The sequence below is a fragment of the Phocoena sinus genome, chromosome 5 (assembly GCF_008692025.1).
Source record: "Phocoena sinus isolate mPhoSin1 chromosome 5, mPhoSin1.pri, whole genome shotgun sequence".
Lineage (NCBI taxonomy): Eukaryota > Metazoa > Chordata > Mammalia > Artiodactyla > Phocoenidae > Phocoena > Phocoena sinus.
The window spans coordinates 119,898,885-119,914,859 of NC_045767.1; positions in this window are offsets into that span (position 1 = coordinate 119,898,885).

Consider the following 15,975-nt stretch of genomic DNA (forward strand, 5'->3'; position numbering starts at 1 on the left):
CAATGAGGTATCATCTCACACCGGTTAGAATGGGCATCATCAGAAAATGTACAAACAACAAATGCTGGAGAAGGTGTGGAGAAAAGGGAACCCTCTTGCACTGTTGGTGAGAATGTAAATTGATACAGTCACTATGGAGAACAGTATGGATGTTCCTTAAAAAACTAAAAATAGAACTACCATATGACCCAACAATCCCACACTGGGCATATACCCTGAGAAAACCATAATTCAAAAAGACACATGCACCCCAATGTTAATTCCAGCACTGTTTACAATAGCCAGGACATGGAAGCAACCTAAATGTCCATCAGCAGAGGAATGGATAAAGAAGATGTGGTACATATATACAATGGAATATTACTCAGCCATAAAAAGGAATGAAATTGTGCCATTCACAGAGACTTGGACAGACCTAGAGATTGTCATACAGAGTGAAGTAAGTCAGGAAGAGAAAAACAATTATCGTATATTAATGCATATATGTGGAATTTAGAAAAAATGCTACAGATGAACCTATTTGCAAAGCAGAAGTAGAGACACAGATGTAGAGAACAAATGTATGGACACCAAGGGTGGAGGGGGTTGGGATAGATCGGGAGATTGGGATTGATGTATGTACACTACTATGTATGAAGTAGATGGCTAGTGAGTGCCTTCTGTAGAGCGCAGGGGGAAAAAAAAGAGGTACAATGTGTTTGCAGGGCATATACTAAGTTAACCTTAAAAATGCATTCCAGTATACAGTAGGTGCAGACAAATACTGTTTGATTCCACTTATATGAGGTACCTAGAACTGTCAAATTCATAGAGTCAGAAAGTACATTGGTAGTTGCCAGGGGCCGGGGGATGAGGAGGGGGGAAGGGGGGGAAATGGGGAGTTAGTATATAAAGGGGACAGAATTTCAGTTTAGGAAGGTGAAAAATTCAAGAAATGGTTGATGGTGAGAGTTGCACAAAAATGTGAATGTACTTAGTGCCTCTGAACTGTACAGTTAAATATAGTTAAAATCGTATGTTTTATATTATGTGACTTTTACCACAATAAAAAATTTTTTTTTAAAAGTTGAATTACATGAGTGTAAAAAGAAAAAGTATTCCTTTCTCTTCTATTTTCTGGAAAAAAAATGTGTAGAATTGATATTAATTGTTCTTTCACCTTTGGTAGAATTCTCCAGAGAAATTCTCTGGGCTTGGTGATTTCTTTTTTGGAAGTTTTAAAATTATGAATTCAATGTCGTTAATAATGATATGGCTATTCAAACTATTTCATAGTAGGTGAATTGTGGTAATTTGCATTTTTTGAGGAGTTAATCTATTCCATCTAAGTTGTCAAATTTATGTATGTAGAGTTGTTTCCTTATTACCTTTCTATGTCTTCAGGGTCTGTAATGATATCTCTATTTTATTCCTGATGTATCTATTTGACTCCTTTGGATTACAGTTTTGCCATGGGTAAAATGAGAGGTTTTAACAAGTTCAGATCCCTTTATCTCTAAAGACCTACGATATTGTAAGCAACTGTGACTCAGAACAACATATGCTTATACTCATTTTAAGTGGAATATTTATTTCTAGCCTAACTCTTACAGAGCACAAATGATGTATATGAAGTTGGAATTCAAAGTTTTACAACAAAACTTTAGAGGTCCTTTAGAGTTTAGATTTTAATAACGAAGAAGCGCTAAAGAGTTTAAAGGCTTCTTTTTTTTTCACGGATAATGAAGGGGGATTTTTAAAAATATATATTTATTTTTTATTTATTTTATTTTTGGCTGCTTTGGGTCTTCGTTGCTGCGTGCGGGCTTTCTCTAGCTGCGGCGAGCGGGGGCTGCTCTTCATCGTGGTGTGTGGGCTTCTCATCACGGTGGCTTCTCTTGTTGCCGAGCACGGGCTCTAGGTGCACAGGCTTCAGTAATTGTAGCACATGGGCTCTAGAACACAGGCTCAGTAGTTGTGGCGCACGGGCTTATTTGCTCCACGGCATGTGGGATCTTCTTGGACCAGGGCTCGAACCCGTGTCCCCTGCATTGGCAGGCGGATTCTTAACCACTGCACAACCAGGGAAAGGCTTCTTTTAAAAACAGTTATTTTACAGAATAATCTATTTTACAGTTTTATTGAGATGACTCAATAATTTATTTCCAGTAACTCTAAATCCAGGCTTTAACTGAAAGGACGTGAATAGTAAGCTGCACTCCCTCAAACAATTAGCATCTTTTTCTGAACAAGCTTAAATCCTGCCGAAGGAAGGAAGTTGAATACAGGAAATAACTCATTTAATGACGTGATGCATTGAAAAATACTATCTCTACCATCAGAATCAGCATCACAGACTTTGATCAAGCATTTCTCTATGCAGCCACTAATGCCAGATCAAAAACTTTGTGTTGATTTACCTGAATTGGTTTACTATCAATTGCTTTCTCTTTCTCTCCCATACATATTACTAGTGAGATTCCTTGGCAATTTGTGTGGGCCAACTGTAAAAATGCTTGTTATAGTAAAATTTACGTGCAGGAAAAGTCCAATTGTCATGGTGGCCGTGTTCATATAACCATAGGATCCTTTGCTAGATGAGGCATCATGATGAAAGAAAGAGGATCGAGCTTGGAGTCAAAGCCATCTGATTATGAAACTTTTTGCTACAAGTTGTTAACAGTATGATTTGGGCAAGTTACTTAAACTCAATGAATTTCAATTTCTTTACCAAAAGTGAGATTAGTAGTAATTATCTTATGGTGTCATGAGACCTAGGAAGTGCTTATATAAAGTGCCCACCATGGTGTCTGCCTGATAATAACATTCAATAAGTGGTAGCTATTAAAATTGCTCCTCAAAAAAACCAACAATAATAATGATAAGAAGAAGAAAAAGAAATACAGTAAATTAATTTTTCACAAGTGCTTTAAATTTTGAACTAGGGTTTTAAATTTAAATGACATCTGGCTAGCAGGTACTGTTTCAGTAATTCTCTCAATTCCTGACAAAAATATTTAAGAAGGCCCAGAAAAAGGATGAAAACTCATAACAATGAAAACTAAAACTGACAGCTTTTTTTAGGTTATTCAAAGAACAATCACAACTTAGTCATGCTCAGAATTCATGGCCAAGTGGGTGGTTTTGTTTTGTTTGTTTTTTATTCTTTTTCCCTTGAACTGGAATAAACTTACTGTCTTGAAAGTAGTTGGAGAAACCTACCATTTGCTCCACTTATGTTATGTATCAATAGATAAAAGGTGGGCAGGAGTGTTTCTCCATGACCCAGGCATTGTCTTTGAGGCATTCAGAGCCTTGTTCCTACCCTGATCCCAGCCTCCTTCCTGTTCCATTGGTACCTGTCTTTATATAACCAATTTGAAACTGCAACCTTCACATATCCATTTAGAAACAAGAAGACAGGATATATGGAGTTCTGGTGATTGTTATAGGCCGAGGAGTAGTGAGAAAAATAGTGGCTCATTGTATACAGAGAAATGTAATCCTGAAAGGAAATGACTGTAGTTAGGGTAGATATTGGAAGAGCAGTGGGCTGTGGATTATGTATATTCCATGGGATTAGAGGGTCAATGAAATTGGTAGTCTGAAGGTAGTCCCACTCAAACTCATAAAATAAGAAAATAAAAATAGTACATTTGCATATCAAGTAGTTTCCCAGAAATAGCACAAGAGGGGAATTCTCTTAACCCCAAAGAAGAGACTGAGGTAGGACTATGAACAAGTAGGACTCTGACAGCTGGCATTTATAATGACCAGGGTAGAAAATTTCCTTGTTAAATGGAATTAGAGAGGGAAAAGAAAAAAGAATTAATATGTGCTTTTAAGAAGAAAATAAAGACAATAAGAAGCCATTTTTTCCCCTGAAGATTCAGAAATATTGCATATTTTCAAAATGATTTACTACTAGAACCCAGAGAATGTTTTGGAAAATTTTTTGATAGAGTCATTAAAATGCCAGGAAAGATAGTTTTTATGAAACAGCAACATAAAACTGAAGAAGAGAATACAAATTAGCCTGAAGAGATAGCAGCATGAAATGTGCTAGAGAAACATGCTGGAGATAAAATCAGCTGCCTATGATAGGAAATTGTCAAGAAAATGAAAAATCCAATGGAATTAAAAGCAACAGTGCAGTTAGAAAAGGCAGACTTGATTTAACAGAAAATTTAATCAGTGATTTGGCAGAATTGCTTGAAAAAATTTTTCCAGAATGTAAGAGAATAGAAAATATAGAGGAGAAGATGGTAGGTATAAAGGATAGAGAACAATGATCCACATTTTAAATTATAGGTTTTCAGAGTAAGAAATCAGAAGCAAAAATCAAAGGCTAAAAATGAGAGAAAAACCAACCAACCAACACTTTTCTGAACAGAAAAAAGAAACCCTAACGCTGTGCTACGTTGGTTTAAAATACTTACCATGTTGCAAAGAACATTAGCAGAGAGAGAAGCATGGTAAACATTTCAAAGTTAAGGATAAAGAAAAATAATCTTTAAATCTTTACTATAATCATTTTGAAATAAAACGTGTTACCAATAAAACAAAAGTTGGCAGACTTGAGAATTTTCTTTCATAGTAGTAAATATCAGTTTACAATGTAATATTTTCTACAGAAATTTAAAGGGATAAAACCGTGCCTCAAGAATTCTCATCCACTTAAGTTTTTATCTGCAGAGCCAATACGAGGACACTTAAAAATATATAATGGCTAAGAAAACAAACCATCCACATGCTTTTTGTTTAAAAAAAATACTTGACATATTTCAGATGACTATGAATTTAATCAAAATCTTAAAATGTGTTGTTATGCTATAAAAAGACTTACAGTGTGCATTGAAATAATTCAAACATAAAACTAGGTGTACTAGAATTCTCCAAAGTGGGGGAAAAGCCAGTAGTATATATACATATATACACATATAGATGTATAATGAGGAATTGGCTCATGCAGTTTTGAAGGCTGAGAAGTCCCAAGACCTGCAGTCAGAGCTGGAGACCCTGGAAAGCCATGGTATAGTTCCAGTCTGAGGCTGAAGGCCTGAGAAACAGGAGGGCTGATGGTGTAAATCACAGTCCATGGCTGAGTCCTAAGGCAGGAGAAGACTGATCCCCGTTTGAAGACAGTCAGATAGAGAGAGTGAATTTTCCCTTAATCTTTTTGCTCTGTTCGGGCCTTCAGTGGATTGGATGAGGCTTATCTGCATTGGTGAGGATACCCTGCTTTACTCAGTCTACTGATTCAAATGTTAATTTTATCCAGAAACACCCTCACAAATCCACCCAGAATAATGTTTAACTAAATATGTGGGCACCCTGTTATCCAGTCAAGTTGACACATATAATAAACCATCACGCTAAGTTTAAATAATTGCTGTATGTTTGGTGATTAAAAATTGAATGCAAATGTCAGAAACTATTCTTAAAAGAGAATAATGTAAAACTTACATATAAAAATAAATCACAATAATGTGAGTCTAAATGTCCAGATAATATGAATAAAAACTGTCAGTTAGAAGAATGTGAACTCAGAGAAAGTTAAAAAAATAGCTAATAAAAAAAATTTATGTGAAAGTGAGTAAAGAATGGAAAACAAGGACTTTTAGATAGTGAATAAATAGAACTTACAACAGGATTGAAATCTTCTAATTGTAGAAAATAAAATCAACCCAATCAGCAAATGACAGAAAACAGAGGAAGTGGCATAAAAGCCTAAAAAGAAAAAGCACAACCCAAGATAGTGTGAAATGTTATATGAAATATATCAGTTCTGATAATAAACTTAAATGCGTTATAAAGTTTGCTAAATAAGGAATATGAAAACAGTATCTCTATGCTATTCTCAAGGGGTATTTCTAAAACAAAGCACAGATTTTAATAAGAGGATGGACAAAGATTTATAAGGCGAGTTGAAAAAAGAGATGGAATTAATAATTTTAGAAAATGTAGCTATCAAGTGTCAAAATATTAAAAGGTTAAAAAGAAGGTCATTTTTATCATGTACACTATACTGCACAACCAATTTGTAACAATCATAACCCTTTATGTGCTGACTAAAACAGCAACAACATACATAGTCAAAATTTATCAGGAGAAAAAGAAATGTACAAAAATACTACAGTTGCAGGAAAATTTAACATTATCTCAGGCTTTGTAAGGGAGACTGGTCACTTACTTTGTCTGCCCCATGTCATCTCCTTTGGGAACTGGCCTCCCCACACTGGTCAGACCCTTTTGGCGGGGTCAGTCAAGAGGCTGTTTCTTGGCTATCACAGGACTGGGAACATTTAGCAGATGCTTGATGCCCCACTCAGATTCCTTTGGCTCCCTTTTTACCAGTTCTGTGAGTCCTTCCCCAGCTTTTGTGACCTTAGTTGTTAAGGCTTTACACCTTAGCCCTTCAGAGATGGGCCTGTGGGCACTGGTGCTGCCTTGTCCACATGGAGAGCTGAAAGTGTCTGGACATTTCATGGCCTCCAATCTCTCCAGACCCTGGCTCCTTTATTGGATAATTACACCTCCAAGCTTGGAGGTGTAATTTATCTCGAGCTCCCTTACTAGGCTTTGGGAATTGGAGGCTTCTTCCCCTTCCCGTACAGCTTTCCCCACTCTCTTACTCTTTTCTCCTGAAGCATGTCCTTAATAAATTGCTCTCAAAGCAGTTCTTGACTCAGATCTGCCTCTGTGAAATTCCAGCTGAGATGGCGTGTGACCTAAACTGACGGATCAGAGTGGCTTATCTGTGTGACCCAAGGATTGGGCCTAAGTGGGTAACTTACCTAAGCTGGATCAGAGTCCTTTATTTTGACTTGACATGATGCTGGGAGAAAGAGCAGTCTATTCCTGTGATTACAGCATGCAAAGACCAATCAGCCTGGATTCCCAGGCACTATCTTGCTGCCATGTGGATAGGGCCTGCCTGAGAAATGAAAACAGGCAAGCAAAGCTAAGGGATGAAGAAAGACAGTCCCAATTCCATCATTTCAACCCCTAGACCCAGCCTTTGCTGAAGAAGTTTATATTTTAGAAATCCCAGTTATATTAGCTCACAAGTTCTTTTAATGAATTATGCTAGTTTGACTTGGGTTTCTGTTATTTGCAATGAAAATGTCCTTAACAACATAGTTCAAGCAGGAAAAAATAAGGTTTCAGAGAATTTGAATAACAATTAATAATGGATTAATAGTGCATAATCTCTGGAAATGAGTTGGACTGTACATCTTTAAAAATAAAGAATTTACTAGTTAAAAAACAACCTCACTTTATTCCTTAGAACATAACTTCTAAAGAACACATTCTCTAAAAAGTAGCCATCCTAGAAATTAATTTTAAAAGATTAAGGAAATACAGTGGTCCATATGGAAATTAGAAATCTTTCTCCAATAACTATGGGATAAAAGAAGAATCTAAAGTTAACAAAAAATAAAAATGTTAGTACTAAGGGGATATGATTTTAGACACAGTTCCTCCTTCTGACCCATACTTCCTTTCATTCTCCTTCATTGGTTCAATATTCAAACATCTAGGCCACTCTGCATTCCTTGACTCAGGGTAGAAAGAAATAATTTTTTCTTATGGTTCTGTAATTTGTCTTTGAAAAACTTTAGGGAAATATTAAGGTATAGAGAAAATGTTTGAGCACTGATGGTAAGATATTTTCTCCTGCTACACTCAGAGGACAGAAAAATATTTCTAAAGTTGGAAAGATAGTAAGCATAAGTGGAGGAGCCATCATCATTGGAACTCTGTACAGGGCCCTTGGATCTTGCCTCATAAGCAGAGCTCTGGGAAATGGCATCTGCCTAGAGAAGGAAAGACTGACTAGTAAGTCCAGAATGACAGGGATCATAGAAAGTGAGCACAGCACCCTCACCTTAGGGTGGTGTCACATCTCAGTGTCATCTTGTTTGGACTGATGACAGTCAAGCCCTGAGGACCAGATTGGATGATGGATGTCTCAGCTGGTACCCATGTGGATGGTTGACAATGAAGAGCAGATGCCCTGCCTCTCACCTTGGTGCTACAATAAACAACCTGGCTGCTGGTGGAATGGGGTTTGATTTGTGGAAATATAAAGTAGGTTGGATTTCTGATGCATTTGAGTTTGTGACTAAAATTTAAACTCACTACACTTCGTATTAACACTTGTGGGATATGGTCAAAGGAGCTTGGGAAGCAGAACTTCACTTCTACAACTCCAGTCCCCCAACCACAAATTCAGTCTTTTCATGTAACTGGGGCTCATAGAGCTAGTTTAATATTTACTTTTATCTTTAGAAATATAACAGTTTTGATTTCCAGGGTTCTTTTTGCTTTTTCATTCTTTTTTTTCCCCAGGGTTCTTTTTGCTTTTGCATTCAATTTAGTTACAACAATAATATATTACATATTACAAAAATATTACAATTTATTACAATAATATTTCTAATACAATCTTGCTCTTTTTGCCTTTCTCTCTCCTCCTTTTTCCCCAGGCTCAGAACTTTTGCTTTTTTTGATGTAAAATCTTATGATCTAACTGACTTACAAAGCTATTTATTGTCTTACCACAAAATTCTATGTTGGTATGAAACTTGATATTACTACAGTCTTTCTTTTTGCATTTTTTTTGTAACCCAGGAAAACAGTTCCTTAGGAAAGGCTAAGGTGAAAGGCTTTTCTGTATCTCAAAAGAGAAAGAGAAAAGAAAATGCTAATTGCCCTTTTACAGAAATTATATCTTGAAATGTAAAAATACATTTTGTCTTAAATATATGTATTTTTATATCTCACTTTGGGGTCCACTCCCTCACTTGTGGTCTAGAGTGTGGTGGAAGGTGTCAGACAACTCTGTGTTTATGGATTTGGGGAATGTGCATGTGTTCTGCTACTACATTTTGAAAAGAGGTGAAGTCAGCTGAAGTATGAAACAGAAGGTGAGTTGAAGTACCCATCTCCATCTGCTTCAGGACTGTTTGGTTTTAGTTCAGAGGGTGGGAGAGTTTGATATCTAGTGCAACCATCTCCCTTGACACTATCTTTAGTGAAAAAAAAATTCCACCCCCAATTTGGCATAAGATCTTCTGCATTTACAGAACTATTTTGAGTTTATAAACAAAATCAACTATATTCATGGGTATGTTAATGGAAAGTTGGGAAGAAGCATATTAGGCAAATTGAAACTCCTAAAGTCCTGAAAAATACTGTCTTTAATTTCCTTCTGGTGACCCACAAAATACAGAAGTACTTTTCTCCCTCTCATTTCTTTTTTCCCTCTAGTTTTATTGAGATATAATTGACATACAGCACTGGATTCAGCTGTACAGTATAATGATTTGACTTACATACATCATGAAATGATGACCATGATAAGTTTAGTAAACATCCATCCTCTCATATAGATGCAAAATAAAAGAAAAAAATTTTCTTGTGATGAGAACTCTTAGGACTTAACTCTCTTAACAACTTTCATATGTAACATACAGCAGTGTTCATTATACTTGTCATGTTGTCCCTTATATCCCTAGTGCTTATTTACCTTATAACTGGGAGTTTGTATCAATACCTTTGACTGCCTTCACCCCATTCCCCATCGCCCCACCCCCTCCTCTGGTCATCACAAATCTGATCTCTTTTTCTATGTGTTGGTTGGTTGGTTGGTTTTTGAGGTATAATTGAACTACAACACTATGTTACCTCCTGGTACACAACACAGTGATTTGCCATTTCTATATATCACAAAATGATCACCACTGTAAGTCTAGTTATCATGGGTCACCATAAAAAGATATTACATTATTATTGAATATATTCCCCACATTGTACATTTGATACCCGTGACTCATTTATTTTGTAACTGGAAGTTTGCATCTCTTAATCTCCCTCACCTATATCACTCTTCTTCCCCCACCCCCGGAGACCACATGCTTGTTCTCTGTATCTATGACTGTTTTTGTTTGTTCTCGTTATGTTTATTCATTTGTTTTGATTTTTAGATTCCACATGTAAGTGAAATCATATGGCATTTGTCTTTATTTGTCTGACTTATTTCACTTTGCATAATACCCTCTAGGTCCATCCATGTTGTCGCAGTGACAAGATTTCATTCCCTTTTATGGCTGAGTAATATTTCATTGTATATAAATACATACCATATCTCCGTTATCCATTCATCTATCGATGGGCACTTAGTCTGTTCCCATATATTGGCTATTGTAAATAATGCTGCAATAAACATAGGGGTGCATATATCTTTTCTAATTAGTGTTTTTGTTTTCTTTGGATAAATACCCAGGATTGTAATTGCTGGATCATATGGTAGTTCTATTTTTAATTTTTTAAGGACCCTCCATACTGTTTTCCATAGTGGCTGTATTAATTTACATTCCTACCAACACTACACAAGTATTCCCTTTTTTCCACATCCTTGCCAACACTTGATGTTTCTTGTCTTTTTGATAATAACCATTATAATAGGTGCAAAATGATTTCTCATTGTAGTTTTTTTTTTAACATCTTTTTTGGAGTATAATTGCTTTAAAATGGTGTGTTGGTTTCTGCTTTATAATAAAGTGAATCAGTTATACATATACATATGTTCCCGTATCTCTTCGCTCTACGTCTCCCTCCCTCACACCCTCCCTATCCCACCCCTCTAGGTGGTCACAAACCACCTAGCTGATCTCCCTGTGCTATGTGGCTGCTTCCCACTAGCTATCTATTTTACGTTTGGTAGTGTATATATGTCCATACAACTCTCTCACTTTGTCACAGCTTACCCTTCCCCCTCCCCATATCCTCAAGTCCATTCTCTAGTAGGTCTATGTCTTTATTCCCGTCTTGCCCCTAGGTTCTTCATGATCAGTTTTTTTTTCTTAGATTCCATACATATGTGTTAGCATATGGTATTTGTTTTTCTCTTTCTGACTTATTTCACTCTGTATGACAGACTCTAGGTCCATCCACCTCACTACAAATAACTCAATTTCCTTTCTTCTTATGGCTGAGTATATTCCATTGTATATATGTGCCACATCTTCTTTATCCATTCATCTGTTGATGGACCCTTAGGTTGCTTCCATGTCCTGGCTATTGTAAATAGAACTGCAATGAACATTGTGGTACATGACTCTTATTGAATTATAGTTTCCTCAGGGTATATGCCCAGTAGTGGGATTGCTGGGTCATATGGTAGTTCTATTTTTAGTTTTTTAAGGAACCTCCATACTGTTCTCCATAGTGACTGTATCAATTTACATTCCCACCAACAGTGTAGGAGGGTTCCCTTTTCTCCACACCCTCTCCAGCATTTATTGTTTGTAGATTTTTTGATGATGGCCATTCTGACTGCTGTGCGATGATATCTCATTGTAGTTTTGATTTGCATTTGATTTGCATTTCTCTAATGATGTTGAGCATCCTTTCATGTGTTAGTTGGCAATCTGTATATCTTCTTTGGAAAAATGTCTATTTAGGTCTTCTGCCCCTTTTTGGATTGGGTTGTTTGCTTTTTGTTATTGAGCTGCATGAGCTGCTTGTAAATTCTGGAGATTAATCCTTTGTCAGTTGCTTCATTTGCAAATATTTTCTCCCATTCTGAGGGTTGTCTTTTGGTCTTGTTTATGGTTTCCTTTGCTGTGCAAAAGCTTTGAATTTTCATTAGGTCCCATTTGTTTATTTTTGTTTTTATTTCCATTTCTCTAGGAGGTGGGTCAAAAAGTATCATGCTGTGATTTATGTCAGAGTGTTCTGCCTATGTTTTCCTCTAAGAGTTTGATAGTTTCTGGCCTTACATTTAGGTCTTTAATCCATTTAGAGTTTATTTTTGTGTAAGGTGTTAGGGATTGTTCTAATTTCATACTTTTACATGTAGCTGTCCAGTTTTCCCAGCACCACTTATTGAAGAGGCTGTCTTTTCTCCACTGTATGTTCTTGCCTCCTTTATCAAAGATAAGGTGACCATATGTGCGTGGGTTTATGTCTGGGCTTTCTATCCTGTTCCATTAATGTATATTTCTGTTTTTGTGCCAGCATCATACTGTCTTGATTACTGTAGCTTTGTAGTATAGTCTGAAGGGCAGGAGCCTGATTCTTCCAGCTCCACTTTTCTTCCTCAAGATTGCTTTGGCTATTCGGGGTGTTTTGTGTTTCCATACAAATTGTGAAATTTTTTGTTCTAGCTCTGTGAAAAAGGCCAGTGGTAGTTTGATAGCGATTGCATTGAATCTGTAGATTGCTTTGGGTAGTACAGTCATTTTCACAGTGTTGATTCTTCCAATCCAAGGACATGGTATATCTCTCCATCTATTTGTACCCTCTTTAATTTCTTTCATCAGTGTCTTATGATCTTCTGCATACAGGTCTTTTGTCTCCTTAGGTAGGTTTATTCCAAGATATTTTATTCTTTTTTTTGCAATGGTAAATGGGAGTGTTTCCTTAGTTTTACTTTCAGATTTTTCATCAATAGTGTATAGGAATGTTAGAGATTTCTGTGCATTAATTTTGTACCCTGCTACTTTACGAAATTCATTGATTAGTTCTAGTAGTTTTCTGGTGGCATCTTAACGATTCTCTATGTATAGTGTCATGTCATCTGCAAACAGTGACAGCTTTACTTCTTCTTTTCCGATTTGTATTCCTTTTATTTCTTTTTTTCTCTGATTGCTGTGGTTAGGACTTCTGAAACTATGTTGAATAATAGTGGTGAGAGTGGGCAACCTTATCTTGTTCCTGATCTTAGTGGAAATGATTTCAGTTTTTCACCATTGAGGACGATGTTGGCTGTGGGTCTGTTATATATGGCCTTTATTTTGTTAAGGAAAGTTCCCTCCATGCCTCCATGCCAAACTTTCTGGGGGGTTTTTATCATAAATGGGTGTTGAATTTGTCGCAAGTTTTCTCTGCATCTATTGAGATGATCATATGGTTTTTCTCCTTCAATTTGTTAATATGGTGTATCACGTTGATTGATTTGCGTATATTGAAGAATCCTTGCACTCCTGGGATAAACTCCACTTGATCATGGTGTATGATCCTTTTAATGTGCTGTTGGATTCTGTTTGCTAGTATTTTGTTGAGAATTTTTGCCTCTATGTCCTCAGTGATATTGGCCTGTAGTTTTCTTTCTTTGTGATATCTTTGTCTTGTTTTGGAATCAGGGTGATGGTGTCCTCCTAGAATGAGTTTGGGAGTGTTCCTCCCTCTGCTATATTTTGGAAGAGTTTGAGAAGGATAGGTGTTAGTGCTTCTCTAAATGTTTGATAGAATTCGCCTGTGAATCCCTCTGGTCCTGGGGTTTTGTTTGTTGGAAGATTTTTTTTTTTTTTTTTTGCAGTACGTGGGCCTCTCACTGTTGTGGCCTCTCCTGTTGCGGAGCACAGGCTCTGGATGTGCAGGCTCAGTGGCCATGGCTCACGGGCCCAGCTGCTCTGCGGCATGTGGGATCTTCCCAGACCGGGGCACGAACCCGTGTCCCCTGCATCGGCAGGTGGACTCTCAACCACTGCGCCACCAGGGAAGCCCTGTTGGAAGATTTTTAATCACAGTTTCAATTTCAGTGCTTGTAATGGGACTCTTCATACTTTCTATTTCTTCCTGGTTCAGTCTTAGAAGGTTGTGCATTTGTAAGAATTTGTCCATTTCTTCCAGGGTGTCCATTTTATTTGCATAGAATTGCTTGTAATAACCTCTCATGATCCTTTGTATTTCTGCAGTGTCAGTTGTTACTTCTCCTTTTTCATCTCTAATTCTGTTGATTTGAGTCTTCTCCCTTTTTTTCTTGATAAGTCTGGCTAATGGTTTATCAATTTTGTTTATCTCAAAGAACCAGCTTTTAGTTTTATTAATCTTTGTTATTGTTTCCTTCATTTCTTTTTCATTTATTTCTGATCTGCTCTTTCTGATTTCTTTCCTTCTGCTAATTTTGAGGTGTTTTTGTTCTTCTTTCTCTAATTGCTCTACGTGTAAGGTTAGGTTGTTTATTTGAGATGTTTCTTGTTTCTTAAGGTAGGATTGTATTGCTATAAACTTCCCTCTTAGAACTGCTTTTGCTGCATCCCATAGGTTTTGGGTCATCGTGTTTTCATTGTCATTTGTTTCTGGGTATTTTTTGATTTCCTCTTTGATTTCTTCAGTGATCTCTTGGTTATTAAGTAGTGTATTGTTTAGCCTCCATGTGTCTGTATTTTTTACAGATTTTTCCCTGTAATTTATATCTAGTCTCATAGTGTTGTGGTTGGAAAAGATACTTGATACAATTTCAATTTTCTTAAATTTACCAAGGCTTGATTTGTGACCCAAGATATGATGTATCCTGGAGAATGTTCCATGAGCACTTGAGAAGAATGTGTATTCTGTTGTTTTTGGATGGAATGTCCTATAAATATCAATTAAGTCCATCTTGTTTAATGTATTATTTAAAGCTTGTGTTTCCTTATTTATTTTCATTTTGGATGATCCGTCCATTGGCAAAAGTGGGGTGTTAAAGTCCCCTACTATGATTGTGTTACTGTCGATTTCCCCTTTTATGGTTGTTAGCATTTGCTTATGTATTGAGGTGCTCCTATGTTGGGTGCATAAATATTTACAACTGTTATATCTTCTTCTTGGATCGATCCCTTGATCATTATGTAGTGTCCTTCTTTGTCTCTTGTAATAGTCTTTATTTTAAAGTCTATTTTGTCTGATATGAGAATTGCTACTCCAGCTTTCTTTTGATTTCCATTTGCATGGAATATCTTTTTCCTTCCCCTCACTTTCAGTCTGTATGTGTCCCTAGGGCTGAAGTGGGTCTCTTGTAGACAGCATATATATGGGTCTTGTTTTTGTATCCATTCAGCTGGTCTATGTGTTTTGGTTGGAGCATTTAATCCATTCACATTTAAGGTAATTATCGATATGTATGTTCCTATGACCATTTTCTTAACTGTTCTGGGTTTGTTATTGTAGGCCTTTTCCTTCTCTTGTGTTTCCTGCCTAGAGAAGTTCCTTTAGCATTTGTTGTAAAGCTGGTTTTGTGGTGCTGAATTCTCTTAGCTTTTGCTTGTCTGTAAAGGTTTTATTTTCTCCACCAAATCTGAATGAGATCCTTGCTGGGTAATCTTGGTTGTAGGTTTTTCTCCTTCATCACTTTAAATATGTCCTGCCACTCCGTTCTGGCTTGCAGAGTTTCTGCTGAAAGATCAGCTGTTAACCTTATGGGGATTCCCTTGTATGTTATTTGTTGTTTTTCCCTTGCTGCTTTTAATATTTTTGCATTGTATGTAATTTTTTTTTTTTTTTTTTTGTGGTACGCAGGCCTCTCACTCTTGTGGCCTCTCCCGTTGCGGAGCACAGGCTCTGGATGCGCAGGCTCAGCGGCCATGGCTCACAGGCCCAGCCTGTCCGCGGTATGTGGGATCCTCCCAGACCGGGGCAAGAACCCATGTCCCCTGCATTGGCAGGCGGACTCTGAACAACTGTGCCCCCAGGGAAGCCCTGTATTTAATTTTTGATAGTTTGATTAGTTTGTGTCTTGGCGTGTTTCTCCTTGGATTTATCCTGTATGGGACTCTCTGTGCTTCCTGGACTTGACTAACTATTCCCTTTCCCATATTAGGGAAAATTTCAACTATAATCTCTTCAAATATTTTCTCAGTCCCTTTCTTTTTCTCTTCTTCTTCTGGGACCCCTATAATTCGAATGTTGGTGCGTTTAATGTTGTCCCAGAGGTCTCTGAGACTGTCCTCAATTCTTTTCATTCTTTTTTCTTTATTCTGATCTGCAGTAGTTAGTTCCACTATTTTATCTTCCAAGTCACTTATCCGTTCTTCTGCCTCAGTTATTCTGCTATTGATCCCTTGTAGAGAATTTTTAATTTCATTTTTTGTGTTATCATCATGTTTGTTTGCTCTTTAACTCTCTAGTTTCTTGTTAATCATTTCTTGTATTTTCTCTATTCTATTTCCAGTATTTTGGATCATCTTTACTATAATTATTCTAAATTCTTTTTCAGGTAGACTG